Genomic DNA, 22,500 nt, shown 5'->3' on the forward strand with positions numbered 1-22,500 from the left:
ATTATTAGGTCACTGTATGATGGTATTATTAGGTCACTGTATGACGGTATTATTAGGTCACTGTATGATGGTATTATTAGGTCACTGTATGATGGTATTATTAGGTCACTGTATGATGGTATTATTAGGTCACTGTATGACGGTATTATTAGATCACTGTATGATGATATTATTAGGTCACTGTATGATGGTATTATTAGATCACTGTATGATGGTATTATTAGATCACTGTGTGATGGTATTATTAGGTCACTGTATGATGGTATTATTAGGTCACTGTATGACGGTATTATTAGGTCACTGTATGATGGTATTATTAGGTCACTGTATGATGGTATTGTTAGATGACTGTATGTGGTATTATCAGTCATTGTATGATGGTATTATTAGGTCACTGTATGATGGTATTATTAGATCACTGTATGACGATATTATTAGGTCACTGTATGATGGTATTATTAGATCACTGTATGATGGTATTATTAGGTCACTGTATGATGGTAATTATTAGATCACTGTATGATGGTATTATTAGATCACTGTATGACGGTATTATTAGGTCACTGTATGATGGTATTATTAGGTCACTGTATGATGGTATTATTAGGTCACTGTATGATGGTATTATTAGATCACTGTATGATGGTATTATTAGGTCACTGTATGGTGGTATTATTAGGTCACTGTATGATGGTATTATTAGATCACTGTATGATGGTATTATTAGGTCACTGTATGATGGTATTATTAGATCACTGTATGATGGTATTATTAGATCACTGTATGATGGTATTATTAGGTCACTGTATGATGGTATTATTAGGTCACTGTATGATGGTATTATTAGATCACTGTATGACGGTATTATTAGGTCACTGTATGATGGTATTATTAGATCACTGTATGGTGGTATTATTAGGTCACTGTATGATAGTATTATTAGGTCACTGTATGATGGTATTATTAGGTCACTGTATGATGGTATTATTAGATCACTGTATGATGGTATTATTAGATCACTGTATGATGGTATTATTAGGTCACTGTATGATGGTATTATTAGGTCACTGTATGATGGTATTATTAGATCACTGTATGATGGTATTATTAGGGTCACTGTATGATGGTATTATTAGGTCACTGTATGATGGTATTATTAGATCACTGTATGATGGTATTATTAGATCACTGTATGATGGTATTATTAGGTCACTGTGTGATGGTATTATTAGGTCACTGTATGATGGTATTATTAGATCACTGTATGATGGTATTATTAGGTCACTGTATGATGGTATTATTAGGTCACTCTATGACGGTATTATTAGGTCACTGTATGATGGTATTATTAGGTCACTGTATGATGGTATTATTAGGTCACTGTATGATGATATTATTAGATCACTGTATGATGGTATTATTAGGTCACTGTATGATGGTATTATTAGGTCACTGTATGATGGTATTATTAGGTCACTCTATGATGGTATTACTAGGTCACTGTATGATGGTATTATTAGATCACTGTATGATGGTATTATTAGGTCACTGTATGATGGTATTATTCAGTCACTGTATAATGGTATTATTAGGTCACTGTATGATGGTATTAGATCACTGTATGATGGTATTATTAGATCACTGTATGATGGTATTATTAGGTCACTGTATGATGGTATTATTAGGTCACTGTATGATGGTATTATTAGGTCACTGTATGATGGTATTATTAGGTCACTGTATGATGGTATTATTAGGTCACTGTATGACGGTATTATTAGGTCACTGTATGATGGTATTGTTAGGTCACTGTATGATGGTATTATTAGGTCACTGTATGGTGGTATTATTAGATCACTGTATGATGGTATTATTAGATCACTGTATGATGGTATTATTAGGTCACTGTATGACGGTATTATTAGATCACTGTATGATGGTATTATTAGGTCACTGTATGACGGTATTATTAGATCACTGTATGATGGTATTATTAGGTCACTGTATGATGGTATTATTAGGTCACTGTATGATGGTATTATTAGGTCACTGTATGATGGTATTATTAGGTCACTGTATGACGGTATTATTAGATCACTGTATGATGGTATTATTAGGTCACTGTATGACGGTATTATTAGATCACTGTATGATGGTATTATTAGGTCACTGTATGACGGTATTATTAGGTCACTGTATGATGGTATTAGATCACTGTATGACGGTATTGTTAGGTCACTGTATGATGGTATTATTAGGTCACTGTATGATGGTATTATTAAGGAACTGTATGATGGTATTATTAGGTCACTGTATGATGGTATTATTAGGTCACTGTATGATGGTATTATTAGGTCACTGTATGATGGTATTATTAGGTCACTGTATGATGGTATTATTAGATCACTGTATGATGGTATTATTAGATCACTGTATGATGGTATTATTAGATCACTGTATGATGGTATTATTAGGTCACTGTATGTGGTATTATTAGTTACAGTATGGCGGTATTATCAGTCATTGTATGACGGTATTATTCGGTCACTGTATGATGGTATTATTAGGTCACTGTATGATGGTATTATTAGGTCACTGTATGATGGTATTATTAGGTCACTGTATGACGGTATTATTAGGTCACTGTATGACGGTATTATTAGGTCACTGTATGACGGTATTATTAGATCACTGTATGATGGTATTATTAGATCACTGTATGATGTTATTATTAGATCACTGTATGATGGTATTATTAGGTCACTGTATGATGGTATTATTAGATCACTGTATGACGGTATTATTAGATCACTGTATGATGGTATTATTAGATCACTGTATGACGGTATTATTAGGTCACTGTATGATGGTATTATTAGGTCACTGTATGATGGTATTATTAGATCACTGTATGATGGTATTATTAGATCACTATATGATGGTATTATTAGGTCACTGTATGGTGGTATTATTAGGTCACTGTATGATGGTATTATTAGGTCACTGTATGATGGTATTATTAGGTCACTGTATGATGGTATTATTAGATCACTGTATGATGGTATTATTAGGTCACTGTATGATGGTATTATTAGGTCACTGTATGATGGTATTATTAGGTCACTGTATGATGGTATTATTAGATCACTGTATGATGGTATTATTAGGTCACTGTATGATGGTATTATTAGATCACTATATGTTGGTATTATTAGGTCACTGTATGGTGGTATTATTAGGTCACTGTATGATGGTATTATTAGGTCACTGTATGTTGGTATTATTAGGTCACTGTATGACGGTATTATTAGGTCACTGTATGGTGGTATTATTCAGTCACTGTATGGTGGTATTATTCAGTCATTGTATGGAGGTATTATTAGATCACTATATGATGGTATTATTAGGTCACTGTATGATGGTATTATTAGATCACTCTATGATGGTATTATTAGGTCACTGTATGATGGTATTATTAGATCACTGTATGATGGTATTATTCAGTCATTGTATGGAGGTATTATTAGATCACTATATGATGGTATTATTAGGTCACTGTATGGTGGTATTATTAGATCACTGTATGATGGTATTATTAGGTCACTGTATGATGGTATTATTAGGTCACTGTATGATGGTATTATTAGATCACTGTATGGAGGTTTTATCAGTCACTGTATGATGGTATTATTAGGTCACTGTATGATGGTATTATTAGATCACTGTATGATGGTATTATTAGATCACTGTATGATGGTATTATTAGATCACTGTATGATGGTATTATTAGATCACTGTATGATGGTATTATTAGATCACTGTATGATGGTATTATTGGGTCACTGTATGATGGTATTATTAGATCACTGTATGATGGTATTATTAGATCACTGTATGACGGTATTATTAGGTCACTGTATGATGGTATTATTAGGTCACTGTATGACGGTATTATTAGATCACTGTATGATGGTATTATTAGGTCACTGTATGATGGTATTATTAGGTCACTGTATGACGGTATTATTAGGTCACTGTATGATGGTATTATTAGGTCACTGTATGACGGTATTATTAGATCACTGTATGATGGTATTATTAGGTCACTGTATGATGGTATTATTAGATCACTGTATGGTGGTATTATTCAGTCACTGTATGGTGGTATTATTCAGTCATTGTATGGAGGTTTTATCAGTCACTGTATGATGGTATTATTAGGTCACTGTATGATGGTATTATTAGATCACTGTATGATGGTATTATTAGGTCACTGTATGATGGTATTATTAGGTCACTGTATGATGGTATTATTAGATCACTGTATGATGGTATTATTAGATCACTGTATGATGGTATTATTAGGTCACTGTATGATGGTATTATTCAGTCACTGTATAATGGTATTATTAGGTCACTGTATGATGGTATTAGATCACTGTATGATGGTATTATTAGATCACTGTATGATGGTATTATTAGGTCACTGTATGATGGTATTATTAGGTCACTGTATGATGGTATTATTAGGTCACTGTATGATGGTATTATTAGGTCACTGTATGATGGTATTATTAGGTCACTGTATGACGGTATTATTAGGTCACTGTATGATGGTATTGTTAGGTCACTGTATGATGGTATTATTAGGTCACTGTATGGTGGTATTATTAGATCACTGTATGATGGTATTATTAGATCACTGTATGATGGTATTATTAGGTCACTGTATGACGGTATTATTAGATCACTGTATGATGGTATTATTAGGTCACTGTATGACGGTATTATTAGATCACTGTATGATGGTATTATTAGGTCACTGTATGATGGTATTATTAGGTCACTGTATGATGGTATTATTAGGTCACTGTATGATGGTATTATTAGGTCACTGTATGACGGTATTATTAGATCACTGTATGATGGTATTATTAGGTCACTGTATGACGGTATTATTAGATCACTGTATGATGGTATTATTAGGTCACTGTATGACGGTATTATTAGGTCACTGTATGATGGTATTAGATCACTGTATGACGGTATTGTTAGGTCACTGTATGATGGTATTATTAGGTCACTGTATGATGGTATTATTAGGTCACTGTATGATGGTATTATTAGGTCACTGTATGATGGTATTATTAGGTCACTGTATGATGGTATTATTAGGTCACTGTATGATGGTATTATTAGGTCACTGTATGATGGTATTATTAGATCACTGTATGATGGTATTATTAGATCACTGTATGATGGTATTATTAGATCACTGTATGATGGTATTATTAGATCACTGTATGATGGTATTATTAGGTCACTGTATGTGGTATTATTAGTTACAGTATGGCGGTATTATCAGTCATTGTATGACGGTATTATTCGGTCACTGTATGATGGTATTATTAGGTCACTGTATGATGGTATTATTAGGTCACTGTATGATGGTATTATTAGGTCACTGTATGACGGTATTATTAGGTCACTGTATGACGGTATTATTAGGTCACTGTATGACGGTATTATTAGATCACTGTATGATGGTATTATTAGATCACTGTATGATGTTATTATTAGATCACTGTATGATGGTATTATTAGGTCACTGTATGATGGTATTATTAGATCACTGTATGACGGTATTATTAGATCACTGTATGATGGTATTATTAGATCACTGTATGACGGTATTATTAGGTCACTGTATGATGGTATTATTAGGTCACTGTATGATGGTATTATTAGATCACTGTATGATGGTATTATTAGATCACTATATGATGGTATTATTAGGTCACTGTATGGTGGTATTATTAGGTCACTGTATGATGGTATTATTAGGTCACTGTATGATGGTATTATTAGGTCACTGTATGATGGTATTATTAGATCACTGTATGATGGTATTATTAGGTCACTGTATGATGGTATTATTAGGTCACTGTATGATGGTATTATTAGGTCACTGTATGATGGTATTATTAGATCACTGTATGATGGTATTATTAGGTCACTGTATGATGGTATTATTAGATCACTATATGTTGGTATTATTAGGTCACTGTATGGTGGTATTATTAGGTCACTGTATGATGGTATTATTAGGTCACTGTATGTTGGTATTATTAGGTCACTGTATGACGGTATTATTAGGTCACTGTATGGTGGTATTATTCAGTCACTGTATGGTGGTATTATTCAGTCATTGTATGGAGGTATTATTAGATCACTATATGATGGTATTATTAGGTCACTGTATGATGGTATTATTAGATCACTCTATGATGGTATTATTAGGTCACTGTATGATGGTATTATTAGATCACTGTATGATGGTATTATTCAGTCATTGTATGGAGGTATTATTAGATCACTATATGATGGTATTATTAGGTCACTGTATGGTGGTATTATTAGATCACTGTATGATGGTATTATTAGGTCACTGTATGATGGTATTATTAGGTCACTGTATGATGGTATTATTAGATCACTGTATGGAGGTTTTATCAGTCACTGTATGATGGTATTATTAGGTCACTGTATGATGGTATTATTAGATCACTGTATGATGGTATTATTAGATCACTGTATGATGGTATTATTAGATCACTGTATGATGGTATTATTAGATCACTGTATGATGGTATTATTAGATCACTGTATGATGGTATTATTGGGTCACTGTATGATGGTATTATTAGATCACTGTATGATGGTATTATTAGATCACTGTATGACGGTATTATTAGGTCACTGTATGATGGTATTATTAGGTCACTGTATGACGGTATTATTAGATCACTGTATGATGGTATTATTAGGTCACTGTATGATGGTATTATTAGGTCACTGTATGACGGTATTATTAGGTCACTGTATGATGGTATTATTAGGTCACTGTATGACGGTATTATTAGATCACTGTATGATGGTATTATTAGGTCACTGTATGATGGTATTATTAGATCACTGTATGGTGGTATTATTCAGTCACTGTATGGTGGTATTATTCAGTCATTGTATGGAGGTTTTATCAGTCACTGTATGATGGTATTATTAGGTCACTGTATGATGGTATTATTAGATCACTGTATGATGGTATTATTAGGTCACTGTATGATGGTATTATTAGGTCACTGTATGATGGTATTATTAGATCACTGTATGATGGTATTATTAGATCACTGTATGATGGTATTATTAGGTCACTGTATGACGGTATTATTAGATCACTGTATGATGGTATTATTAGGTCACTGTATGGTGGTATTATTAGATCACTGTATGATGGTATTATTAGGTCACTGTATGATGGTATTATTAGGTCACTGTATGACGGTATTATTAGATCACTGTATGGTGGTATTATTAGGTCACTGTATGACGGTATTATTAGATCACTGTATGACGGTATTATTAGATCACTGTATGATGGTATTATTAGATCACTGTATGATGGTATTATTAGGTCACTGTATGATGGTATTATTAGATCACTGTATGATGGTATTATTAGATCACTGTATGATGGTATTATTAGGTCACTGTATGACGGTATATTATTAGGTCACTGTATGATGGTATTATTAGGTCACTGTATGTTGGTATTATTAGATCACTGTATGACGGTATTATTAGGTCACTGTATGATGGTATTATTAGATCACTGTATGATGGTATTATTAGGTCACTGTATGGTGGTATTATTCAGTCACTGTATAATGGTATTATTAGGTCACTGTATGATGGTATTAGATCACTGTATGATGGTATTATTAGATCACTGTATGATGGTATTATTAGGTCACTGTATGATGGTATTATTAGGTCACTGTATGATGGTATTATTAGGTCACTGTATGATGGTATTATTAGGTCACTGTATGACGGTATTATTAGATCACTGTATGATGATATTATTAGGTCACTGTATGATGGTATTATTAGATCACTGTATGATGGTATTATTAGATCACTGTATGATGGTATTATTAGGTCACTGTATGATGGTATTATTAGGTCACTGTATGATGGTATTATTAGGTCACTGTATGACGGTATTATTAGGTCACTGTATGATGGTATTATTAGGTCACTGTATGATGGTATTATTAGGTCACTGTATGATGGTATTATTAGGTCACTGTATGACGGTATTATTAGATCACTGTATGATGATATTATTAGGTCACTGTATGATGGTATTATTAGATCACTGTATGATGGTATTATTAGATCACTGTGTGATGGTATTATTAGGTCACTGTATGATGGTATTATTAGGTCACTGTATGACGGTATTATTAGGTCACTGTATGATGGTATTATTAGGTCACTGTATGATGGTATTGTTAGATGACTGTATGTGGTATTATCATTCATTGTATGATGGTATTATTAGGTCACTGTATGATGGTATTATTAGGTCACTGTATGACGGTATTATTAGGTCACTGTATGATGGTATTATTAGATCACTGTATGATGGTATTATTAGGTCACTGTATGATGGTATTATTAGATCACTGTATGATGGTATTATTAGATCACTGTATGACGGTATTATTAGGTCACTGTATGATGGTATTATTAGGTCACTGTATGATGGTATTATTAGGTCACTGTATGATGGTATTATTAGGTCACTGTATGATGGTATTATTAGGTCACTGTATGGTGGTATTATTAGGTCACTGTATGATGGTATTATTAGGTCACTGTATGATGGTATTATTAGGTCACTGTATGATGGTATTATTAGATCACTGTATGACGGTATTATTAGGTCACTGTATGATGGTATTATTAGATCACTGTATGGTGGTATTATTAGGTCACTGTATGATAGTATTATTAGGTCACTGTATGATGGTATTATTAGGTCACTGTATGATGGTATTATTAGATCACTGTATGATGGTATTATTAGATCACTGTATGATGGTATTATTAGGTCACTGTATGATGGTATTATTAGATCACTGTATGATGGTATTATTAGGTCACTGTATGATGGTATTATTAGATCACTGTATGATGGTATTATTAGGTCACTGTATGATGGTATTATTAGGTCACTGTATGATGGTATTATTAGATCACTGTATGATGGTATTATTAGATCACTGTATGATGGTATTATTAGGTCACTGTGTGATGGTATTATTAGGTCACTGTATGATGGTATTATTAGATCACTGTATGATGGTATTATTAGGTCACTGTATGATGGTATTATTAGGTCACTCTATGACGGTATTATTAGGTCACTGTATGATGGTATTATTAGGTCACTGTATGATGGTATTATTAGGTCACTGTATGATGATATTATTAGATCACTGTATGATGGTATTATTAGGTCACTGTATGATGGTATTATTAGGTCACTGTATGATGGTATTATTAGGTCACTCTATGATGGTATTACTAGGTCACTGTATGATGGTATTATTAGATCACTGTATGATGGTATTATTAGGTCACTGTATGATGGTATTATTCAGTCACTGTATAATGGTATTATTAGGTCACTGTATGATGGTATTAGATCACTGTATGATGGTATTATTAGATCACTGTATGATGGTATTATTAGGTCACTGTATGATGGTATTATTAGGTCACTGTATGATGGTATTATTAGGTCACTGTATGATGGTATTATTAGGTCACTGTATGATGGTATTATTAGGTCACTGTATGACGGTATTATTAGGTCACTGTATGATGGTATTGTTAGGTCACTGTATGATGGTATTATTAGGTCACTGTATGGTGGTATTATTAGATCACTGTATGATGGTATTATTAGATCACTGTATGATGGTATTATTAGGTCACTGTATGACGGTATTATTAGATCACTGTATGATGGTATTATTAGGTCACTGTATGACGGTATTATTAGATCACTGTATGATGGTATTATTAGGTCACTGTATGATGGTATTATTAGGTCACTGTATGATGGTATTATTAGGTCACTGTATGATGGTATTATTAGGTCACTGTATGACGGTATTATTAGATCACTGTATGATGGTATTATTAGGTCACTGTATGACGGTATTATTAGATCACTGTATGATGGTATTATTAGGTCACTGTATGACGGTATTATTAGGTCACTGTATGATGGTATTAGATCACTGTATGACGGTATTGTTAGGTCACTGTATGATGGTATTATTAGGTCACTGTATGATGGTATTATTAGGTCACTGTATGATGGTATTATTAGGTCACTGTATGATGGTATTATTAGGTCACTGTATGATGGTATTATTAGGTCACTGTATGATGGTATTATTAGATCACTGTATGATGGTATTATTAGATCACTGTATGATGGTATTATTAGATCACTGTATGATGGTATTATTAGATCACTGTATGATGGTATTATTAGGTCACTGTATGTGGTATTATTAGTTACAGTATGGCGGTATTATCAGTCATTGTATGACGGTATTATTCGGTCACTGTATGATGGTATTATTAGGTCACTGTATGATGGTATTATTAGGTCACTGTATGATGGTATTATTAGGTCACTGTATGACGGTATTATTAGGTCACTGTATGACGGTATTATTAGGTCACTGTATGACGGTATTATTAGATCACTGTATGATGGTATTATTAGATCACTGTATGATGTTATTATTAGATCACTGTATGATGGTATTATTAGGTCACTGTATGATGGTATTATTAGATCACTGTATGACGGTATTATTAGATCACTGTATGATGGTATTATTAGATCACTGTATGACGGTATTATTAGGTCACTGTATGATGGTATTATTAGGTCACTGTATGATGGTATTATTAGATCACTGTATGATGGTATTATTAGATCACTATATGATTGTATTATTAGGTCACTGTATGGTGGTATTATTAGGTCACTGTATGATGGTATTATTAGGTCACTGTATGATGGTATTATTAGGTCACTGTATGATGGTATTATTAGATCACTGTATGATGGTATTATTAGGTCACTGTATGATGGTATTATTAGGTCACTGTATGATGGTATTATTAGGTCACTGTATGATGGTATTATTAGATCACTGTATGATGGTATTATTAGGTCACTGTATGATGGTATTATTAGATCACTATATGTTGGTATTATTAGGTCACTGTATGGTGGTATTATTAGGTCACTGTATGATGGTATTATTAGGTCACTGTATGTTGGTATTATTAGGTCACTGTATGACGGTATTATTAGGTCACTGTATGGTGGTATTATTCAGTCACTGTATGGTGGTATTATTCAGTCATTGTATGGAGGTATTATTAGATCACTATATGATGGTATTATTAGGTCACTGTATGATGGTATTATTAGATCACTCTATGATGGTATTATTAGGTCACTGTATGATGGTATTTTTAGATCACTGTATGATGGTATTATTCAGTCATTGTATGGAGGTATTATTAGATCACTATATGATGGTATTATTAGGTCACTGTATGGTGGTATTATTAGATCACTGTATGATGGTATTATTAGGTCACTGTATGATGGTATTATTAGGTCACTGTATGATGGTATTATTAGATCACTGTATGGAGGTTTTATCAGTCACTGTATGATGGTATTATTAGGTCACTGTATGATGGTATTATTAGATCACTGTATGATGGTATTATTAGATCACTGTATGATGGTATTATTAGATCACTGTATGATGGTATTATTAGATCACTGTATGATGGTATTATTAGATCACTGTATGATGGTATTATTGGGTCACTGTATGATGGTATTATTAGATCACTGTATGATGGTATTATTAGATCACTGTATGACGGTATTATTAGGTCACTGTATGATGGTATTATTAGGTCACTGTATGACGGTATTATTAGATCACTGTATGATGGTATTATTAGGTCACTGTATGATGGTATTATTAGGTCACTGTATGACGGTATTATTAGGTCACTGTATGATGGTATTATTAGGTCACTGTATGACGGTATTATTAGATCACTGTATGATGGTATTATTAGGTCACTGTATGATGGTATTATTAGATCACTGTATGGTGGTATTATTCAGTCACTGTATGGTGGTATTATTCAGTCATTGTATGGAGGTTTTATCAGTCACTGTATGATGGTATTATTAGGTCACTGTATGATGGTATTATTAGATCACTGTATGATGGTATTATTAGGTCACTGTATGATGGTATTATTAGGTCACTGTATGATGGTATTATTAGATCACTGTATGATGGTATTATTAGATCACTGTATGATGGTATTATTAGGTCACTGTATGACGGTATTATTAGATCACTGTATGATGGTATTATTAGGTCACTGTATGGTGGTATTATTAGATCACTGTATGATGGTATTATTAGGTCACTGTATGATGGTATTATTAGGTCACTGTATGACGGTATTATTAGATCACTGTATGGTGGTATTATTAGGTCACTGTATGACGGTATTATTAGATCACTGTATGACGGTATTATTAGATCACTGTATGATGGTATTATTAGATCACTGTATGATGGTATTATTAGGTCACTGTATGATGGTATTATTAGATCACTGTATGATGGTATTATTAGATCACTGTATGATGGTATTATTAGGTCACTGTATGACGGTATATTATTAGGTCACTGTATGATGGTATTATTAGGTCACTGTATGTTGGTATTATTAGATCACTGTATGACGGTATTATTAGGTCACTGTATGATGGTATTATTAGATCACTGTATGGTGGTATTATTAGGTCACTGTATGATAGTATTATTAGGTCACTGTATGATGGTATTATTAGGTCACTGTATGATGGTATTATTAGGTCACTGTATGACGGTATAATTAGGTCACTGTATGATGGTATTATTATAGTCACTGTATGATGGTATTATTAGATCACTGTATGATGGTATTATTAGATCACTGTATGATGGTATTATTAGATCACTGTATGATGGTATTATTAGGTCACTGTATGATGGTATTATTAGGTCACTGTATGATGGTATTATTAGATCACTGTATGATGGTATTATTAGGTCACTGTATGATGGTATTATTAGGTCACTGTATGGTGGTATTGTTAGGTCACTGTATGATGGTATTATTAGGTCACTGTATGATGGTATTATTAGATCACTGTATGATGGTATTATTAGATCACTGTATGACGGTATTATTAGGTCACTGTATGATGGTATTATTAGATCACTGTATGGTGGTATTATTAGGTCACTGTATCATGGTATTATTAGGTCACTGTATGATGGTATTATTAGGTCACTGTATGATGGTATTATTAGGTCACTGTATGATGGTATTATTAGGTCACTGTATGATGATATTATTAGATCACTGTATGATGGTATTATTAGGTCACTGTATGATGATATTATTAGATCACTGTATGACGGTATTATTCGGTCACTGTATGATGGTATTATTAGGTCACTGTATGATGGTATTATTAGGTCACTGTATGATGATATTATTAGGTCACTGTATGATGGTATTCTTAGGTCACTGTATGATGGTATTATTAGGTCACTGTATGATGGTATTATTAGGTCACTGTATGATGGTATTATTAGTTATGGTATGATGGTATTATCAGTCACTGTATGGTGGTATTATTCAGTCACTGTATGCTGGTATTATTAGATCACTGTATGATGGTATTATTAGGTCACTGTATGACGGTATTATTAGATCACTGTATGATGGTATTATTAGATCACTGTATGATGGTATTATTAGATCACTGTATGATGGTATTATTAGGTCACTGTATGATGGTATTATTAGGTCACTGTATGATGGTATTATTAGATCACTGTATGGTGGTATTATTAGGACACTGTATGACGGTGTTATTAGATCACTGTATGATGGTATTATTAGATCACTGTATGATGGTATTATTAGGTCACTGTATGATGGTATTATTAGGTCACTGTATGGTGGTATTGTTAGGTCACTGTATGATGGTATTATTAGGTCACTGTATGATGGTATTATTAGATCACTGTATGATGGTATTATTAGATCACTGTATGACGGTATTATTAGGTCACTGTATGATGGTATTATTAGATCACTGTATGGTGGTATTATTAGGTCACTGTATCATGGTATTATTAGGTCACTGTATGATGGTATTATTAGGTCACTGTATGATGATATTATTAGATCACTGTATTATGGTATTATTAGGTCACTGTATGATGATATTATTAGGTCACTGTATGATGGTATTCTTAGGTCACTGTATGATGGTATTATTAGGTCACTGTATGACGGTATTATTAGATCACTGTATGATGGTATTATTAGATCACTGTATGATGATATTATTAGGTCACTGTATGATGGTATTATTAGGTCACTGTATGATGGTATTATTAGGTCACTGTATGATGGTATTATTAGTTATGGTATGATGGTATTATCAGTCACTGTATGGTGGTATTATTAGATCACTGTATGATGGTATTATTAGATCACTGTATGATGGTATTATTAGGTCACTGTATGATGGTATTATTAGGTCACTGTATGATGGTATTATTAGATCACTGTATGGTGGTATTATTAGGACACTGTATGACGGTGTTATTCGATCACTGTATGATGGTATTATTAGGTCACTGTATGATGGTATTATTAGATCACTGTATGGTGGTATTATTAGGACACTGTATGACGGTGTTATTAGATCACTGTATGATGGTATTATTGGGTCACTGTATGATGGTATTATTAGATCACTGTATGATGGTATTATTAGATCACTATATGATGGTATTATTAGGTCACTCTATGATGGTATTATTAGGTCACTGTATGATAGTATTATTAGGTCACTGTATGATGGTATTATTAGATCACTGTATGATGGTATTAGATCACTCTATGATGGTATTATTAGATCACTGTATGACGGTATTATTAGATCACTGTATGATGGTATTATTAGATCACTGTATGATGGTATTATTAGATCACTGTATGATGGTATTATTAGATCACTGTATGATGGTATTATTAGATCACTGTATGACGGTATTATTAGGTCACTGTATGATGGTATTATTAGATCACTGTATGATGGTATTATTAGATCACTGTATGACGGTATTATTAGATCACTCTGTGATGGTATTATTAGGTCACTGTATGATGGTATTATTAGGTCACTGTATGATGGTATTATTAGGTCACTGTGTGATGGTATTATTAGGTCACTGTATGATGGTATTATTAGGTCACTGTGTGATGGTATTATTAGGTCACTGTATGATGGTATTATTAGGTCACTGTATGATGGTATTATTAGGTCACTGTATGATGGTATTATTAGGTCACTGTATGATGGTATTATTAGGTCACTGTATGATGGTATTATTAGATCACTGTATGATGGTATTATTAGATCACTGTATGATGGTATTATTAGATCACTGTATGATGGTATTATTAGATCACTGTATGATGGTATTATTAGGTCACTGTATGATGGTATTATTAGGTCACTGTATGATGGTATTATTAGGTCACTGTATGATGGTATTATTAGGTCACTGTATGATGGTATTATTAGATCACTGTATGATGGTATTATTAGGTCACTGTATGATGGTATTATTAGGTCACTGTATGATGGTATTATTAGGTCACTGTATGATGGTATTATTAGATCACTGTATGATGGTATTATTAGGTCACTGTATGATGGTATTATTAGGTCACTGTATGATGGTATTATTAGATCACTGTATGATGGTATTATTAGATCACTGTATGATGGTATTATTAGATCACTGTATGATGGTATTATTAGATCACTGTATGATGGTATCATTAGGTCACTGTATGATGTTGTTATTATTAGGTCACTGTATGATGTTATTATTAGGTCACTGTATGATGGTATTAGGTCACTGTATGATGGTATTAGGTCACTGTATGATGGTATTATTAGGTCACTGTATGATGGTATTATTAGATCACTGTATGACGGTATTATTAGGTCACTGTATGATGGTATTATTAGGTCACTGTATGATGGTATTATTAGGTCACTGTATGATGGTATTATTAGATCACTGTATGATGGTATTATTAGGTCACTGTATGATGGTATTATTAGATCACTGTATGATGGTATTATTAGGTCACTGTATGATGGTATTATTAGGTCACTCTATGATGGTATTATTAGGTCACTGTATGATGGTATTATTAGGTCACTCTATGATGGTATTATTAGGTCACTGTATGATGGTATTATTAGATCACTGTATGATGGTATTATTAGATCACTGTATGATGGTATTATTAGGTCACTGTATGATGGTATTATTAGGTCACTCTATGATGGTATTATTAGGTCACTGTATGATGGTATTATTAGATCACTGTATGATGGTATTATTAGATCACTGTATGATGGTATTATTAGGTCACTGTATGATGGTATTATTAGGTCACTGTATGATGGTATTATTAGATCACTGTATGGTGGTATTATTAGATCACTGTATGATGGTATTATTAGGTCACTGTATGATGGTATTATTAGATCACTGTATGATGGTATTATTAGGTCACTGTATGATGGTATTATTAGGTCACTGTATGATGGTATTATTAGGTCACTGTATGATGGTATTATTAGGTCACTGTATGATGGTATTATTAGATCACTGTATGGTGGTATTATTAGATCACTGTATGATGGTATTATTAGGTCACTGTATGATGGTATTATTAGATCACTGTATGATGGTATTATTAGATCACTGTATGATGGTATTATTAGGTCACTGTATGATGGTATTATTAGGTCACTGTATGATGGTATTATTAGATCACTGTATGATGGTATTATTAGATCACTCTGTGATGGTATTATTAGATCACTGTATGATGATATTATTTAGTCACTGTATGGTGGTATTATTAGATCACTGTATGATGGTATTATCAGTTACTGTATGAAGGTATTATTCAGTTATGGTATGATGGTATTATCAGTCAGTGTATGGTGGTATTATTCAGTCACTGTATGGTGGTATTATTCAGTCTGTGTATGGTGGTATTATTCAGTCTGTGTATGGTGGTATTATCAGTCACTGTATGGTGATATTATTCAGTCACTGCATGGTGGTATTATTCAGTTATGGTATGATGGTATTATCAGTCATTGTATGGTGGTATTATTCAGTCACTGTATGGTGGTATTATTCAGTCTGTGTATGGTGGTATTAACAGTCACTGTATGGTGATATTATTCAGTCATTGTATGGTGGTATTATTCAGTCTATGTATGGTGGTGTTATTCAATCACTGTATGGTGGTATTATTCAGTCAGTGTATGGATGTATTATTCAGTCACTGTACGGTGGTATTATTCAGTCACTGTATGGTGGTATTATTCAGTCACTGTATGGTGGTATTATTCAGTCAGTGTATAGTGGTATTATTCAGTCACTGTATGATGGTATTATTCAGTCATTGTAAGGTCCGTGGCTGCGGGCCGTCAGCTCCAATCCCTCCCTGACAGCCGCAGCCACGAGTCGGCAAGCGCTGGCCCCAGCCTCCTCCTCAGGAGACGCCAGCGCTCACTTCCACTCATCTCAGCCGGATCCCGTAGGGTGCGCGCACATGCTCGTATCCGCTCTTAAAGGTGCAGCGTGCGCACCAGACTTTTGATGAACTTTGAACCCGTAAGTACCCTGGACTATAAGAGGGGTCCAGCCCCCTGCTTCTATGCCTGAGCGTTGTTGATGTTTCCTAAGTTTGTCTATGTGATGGCCTCCTAGTGTGTTCCTTTTCCAGTTCCTTGCATTCCATACTATCCTAGTCGAGCATTGTGCTGTGCCAAAGTCGTGCCGTGCTATATCCCACGTCTGACCTGCTTCACCTCGTCTGTCGTCCACCTGCTACCTAGTCCCAGCCGAGCCTGCCTTGCTGCTGTCCGAGCTGCCACAGGTACCTATACGAACTAGAGACATTGACCTGCGCCCTGTTGGCCAGCTGCCTTACCGCCAAGGCGGTACGGTCCAGTGGGTCCACAGACCCTTCGTGACAGTACGCTCAGGCCATGGACCCCGCTGGCCGATTCAAAACTATGACAACGTCTCAAGAGATGCAAGCAGATATGCTAGACCTCCGGTCTCGACAGGACCAACTCCTCCAGGCGTTGAACATTCTTGCATGTCGGCAGGAGGCACAAGCTGCCGTTCCTCCTACTACACCTCCTGGCAATGTGGATCCTCAGTCTGCACCTCCTGGCAGTGTTGACCCACGTGTTTCTTTGCCACTTCCTGACCGCTATGATGGAAAAGCAAGTACCTGTTGTGGATTTCTAAATCTGTGCCAGATCCACTTCAGTCTGTATAATAGGACATTTTCATCTGACGGTGCCAGGGTCGCTTTCATCATTTCTCTCCTCACTGACAAGGCTCTTGCATGGGCGAGCCCTATCTGGGAGAGAAAAGGACCAGAGACCCGTGACTTCCAGCCTTCCTCTGGACTTTTCGTATGGTGTTTGAGGAGCCTGGTCGGGTCTCATCTGCATAGGCCTCTTTGATTACTATACGCCAAGGAGACACCTCCGTGAGTGAGTGCGCCATCCACTTCCGCACCCTGGTGGGAGAACTGTTATGGAAAAATGAGGCCCTGGTGGCTGCATTCTGGCATGGACTGGCTCCTAAAATTAACGACGAACTTGCTGCTCGGAATCTGCCGTCTACCCTGGATGACCTCATCCTTCTGTCCGCCCAGATTGATATATGGATCCGAGAACGCCTCCAAGAGGTTCGAAGGGAGGGAGTTCTCTCCAGTCTGGCTCCTACTTTGCAGCAACCCCTGCCGTCCTCAGATGTCGATCCTTCTAAGGAGTCTGTGATCATGGACCAGTGTAAGCTATCCACCCAGGAGAGACAACGCAAATGCACTTCTGGACTCTGTCTTTATTGCGGCCTCGGTGGCCATCTTGTGCGCCTGTGTCCCCAAAGATCCCAAAGCCTAGGGTTGCTAGGAGTGACAACCTTGGGTAAAGATGGACTTCCGTCTAAATTGTCCATACCTGTGACCATAGTGTCCGGTGAGAGAACGCATCAGGTCTCTGTGTATCTGGACTCTGGATCCGCTGCTAATTTCATCCGTAGAGACCTGGTTGACCTTCTTCATTTACTCACCACCCCTCTGGAGAGCCCATTGTCAGTTGCTTCAGTAAATGGACTACCTCTGCCAGACCCAGTTATAGCAGTGACCAAGCCGCTGAGGCTCCAAGTGGGAGCTCTTCACTCCGAACTTCTGTGATTCTATGTCCTACCCAAAGCTGTTAACCCTGTGTTGCTGGGCCTGCCTTGGCTCCGACTGCATGCCCCAGTCCTGGACTGAAATTCTGGAGAGGTTCTCGAGTGGGGCCCTGAGTGTCACAGCCGATGCCTGGTGCAGATTCGTTCCGTTCAGCCTTCGCTGCCTCGGTCATTGGCAGAATTACCGAGTCATTATGCTGAATTTTCGGACCTCTTCAGCAAAAGGGAGGCGGAGACATTGCCCCCACATCGGGCGTATGACTGCCATATTGAACTGATTCCTGGTACATCCCTTCCCCGTGGTAGGGTATATCCTCTATCCTTGCCAGAGACTCTGTCCATGTCCGCCTATGTGAAAGAAAACTTGGAGAGGGGCTTCATATGAAAGTCTTCCTCCCCGGCAGGAGCCGGGTTCTTCTTTGTCAAAAATAAGATGGCTCTCTTCATCTTTGTATCGACTACCTGGAATGGCCGCATCCTCAAGGCTTGAGGGTCATACAGCGCTTTTTGGGATTCGACAATTTTTACAGCCAATTTATTCCAAACGTCTCCTCACTGACTTCTCCCATCTCTAATCTCACTAAGGGTATGAACGCCAAGGTGTGGACTCCCGAGGCAGAATCCACATTCAATAGCCTGAAGAGTGCCTTCACGTCAGCCTCTATCCTCCATAATCGGATCTCTCTCTTCAGTTCTCGTTGGAGGTGGACGCATCCTCCATCAGTGCTGTTCCAGAGAGGTCCCAAGGGCAAGTCAAGGGTATGTGGATATTTCTCTAACTCTTATTTTCCGCGGAACGCAACTACTCGATTGGGGATCGGGAGTTACTGGCCATCAAATTGGCTCTGGAAGAGTGGAGACATCTACTAGAGGGCGCAGCTCAACCGATCCTAATTTATTCGCACCACAAGAATCTGACCTACCTCCAGACGGCCCAACTGCTGAACCCTCGTCAGGCCAGGTGGTCACTGTTCTTTACCAGGTTGCAGTTTGAACTCCATTATTGCAAGGCCGACAAGAATGTGAGGGCCGATGCCTTGTCCAGGTCTTATGAGACGGAAGACCCCATAAACAGTCCACAGAACATTATTGATCCGTCTTGCATTGTCTCTGTCAATTCCCTGCAAGTTGGGGACATTCCTCCAAGGAGGACTTTTGTGCGCCTGGCTGATCGTGGAAGAATCCTCCGCTGGGGACACTCCTCTAGACTGGCAGGTCACGCGGGGGTCCGTAAGACCCGGGATCTGATTGCTCGTCATTTCTGTTGGCCCACGCTGCCCAAGGACATTATGGACTTTGTTTCTTCCTGTTCTGTATGTGCAGCAAACAAGGCCGCTCACTCAAGACCTGCTGGTCTGCTTCAGCCATTGCCTGTGCCCAATGCTCCCTGACAGCATATAGCTATGGACTTTATTACGGACCTGCCTCTCTCTGCTGGATGCAGTGCTGTCTGGGTGGTGGTGGACTGATTTTCGAAGATGGCCCACTTCGTTCCTCTGACCGGTCTTCTTTCTGCTCCTCAGCTGGCCAAGCTGTTCATCCAACACATCTTCCGCCTGCACGGCTTGCCGCAGCATATTGTGTCTGACCGAGGGGTTCAGTTTACCTCGAAGTTCTAGAGAGCCCTGTGAGGACTCCTCGGTGTGAAGTTGGACTTTTCCTCAGCCTACCATCCTCAGTCCAATGGTCAGGTCGAGAGGATCAATCAGATTTTGTAGAACAACGTACGCCACTTAATCTTCAAGCAACATGATGACTGGGTGCAGCTGCTCCCATGGGCGGAGTTCTCCTACCATAATCACACCAGCGAGTCTACTAGGAATACACCGTTCTTCATTGTCTACGGCCAGCACCCACGAATTCCTCTCCCGGTGCCCGATACTTCCGAGGTACCAGCGGCTGACTCCGCTTTTAGAGACTTCCTACAGATCTGGCAGCAGACCCGATCCTCCATCCTAATGGCAGTCGACCGCATTAAATGGAAGGCTGACACAACGAGAAGAGAACCTCCTCAGTTTCTTTCTGGCACGAAGGTCTGGCTGTCCTCCAGGATTATTCGTCTGAGGATGCAATCATGCAAATTTGCTCCCAGGTTCCTCGGACCCTTCGAGATCCTACAGCAGATCAACCCTGTCACCTACAAGCTTTGGCTGCCTCCTACACTCAAGATCCCCAACTCCTTCCACGTCTGCCTCCTGAAACCGGTGATTCTGAACCGCTATACCAAAACTCCTAGCCCTGTGGTTGCCTCCAGCGGCCCTTCAGACACCTTTGAAGTTAAGGAGATCTTAGACACCAGAAAAGTGAGAGGAAAGACTTTTTATTTGGTGGATTGTAGGGGGTTTGGTCCTGAAGAGAGTTCTTGGGAGCCAGAGGAGAACCTCAATGCTCCTACTCTTCTGAAGAAGTTTCTCTCTCACTCTGGTCCCAAGAAGAGGGGGCGTAAGAGGGGGGATACTGTAATGTTCGTGGCAGCGGGCCGCCAGATCCAAACCCTCCCTGACAGCCGCAGCCACGAGTCGGCAAGCGCTAGCCCCAGCCTCCTCCTCAGGGGACACCAGCGCTTGCTTCCACTCACCTCAGCCGGATCCCATAGGGTGCGCACGCATCCTCGTGCCCGCTCTTAAAGGGGCAGCGTGCGCACCAGACTTTTGAACCCGTAAATACCTTGGACTATAAGAGGGGGTTCAGCCCCCTGCTTCTATGCCTGAGCGTTGTTGATGTTTCCTAAGTTTGTCTATGTGATGGCCTCTTAGTGTATTCCTGTTCCTGTTTCAGTTCCTTGCATTCCATACTATCCTGGTCGAGCACTGAGCTGTGCAAAAGTCATGCCATGCTGTATCCCACGTCTGACCTGCTTCACCTCGCCTGACGTCCACCTGCTGCCTAGTCCCAGTTGCTGCTGTCCAAGCTGCCACAGGTACCTATACGAACTATAGACATTCACCTGCGCCCTGTTGGCCAGCTGCCTTACCGCCAAGGCAGTACGGTCCAGTGGGTCCACAAGCCCTTTGTGACAGTCACTATATGGTGGTATTATTCAGTCACTGTATGGTGATATTACTAATTCAATGTATAGGGTATTATGCAGTCACTGTATGGTGGTATTATCAGTCACTGTATGGGGTATTAT

This window comes from Rhinoderma darwinii, unplaced genomic scaffold, assembly GCF_050947455.1.
Source record: "Rhinoderma darwinii isolate aRhiDar2 unplaced genomic scaffold, aRhiDar2.hap1 Scaffold_4452, whole genome shotgun sequence".
Classification (NCBI taxonomy): Eukaryota; Metazoa; Chordata; class Amphibia; order Anura; family Rhinodermatidae; genus Rhinoderma; species Rhinoderma darwinii.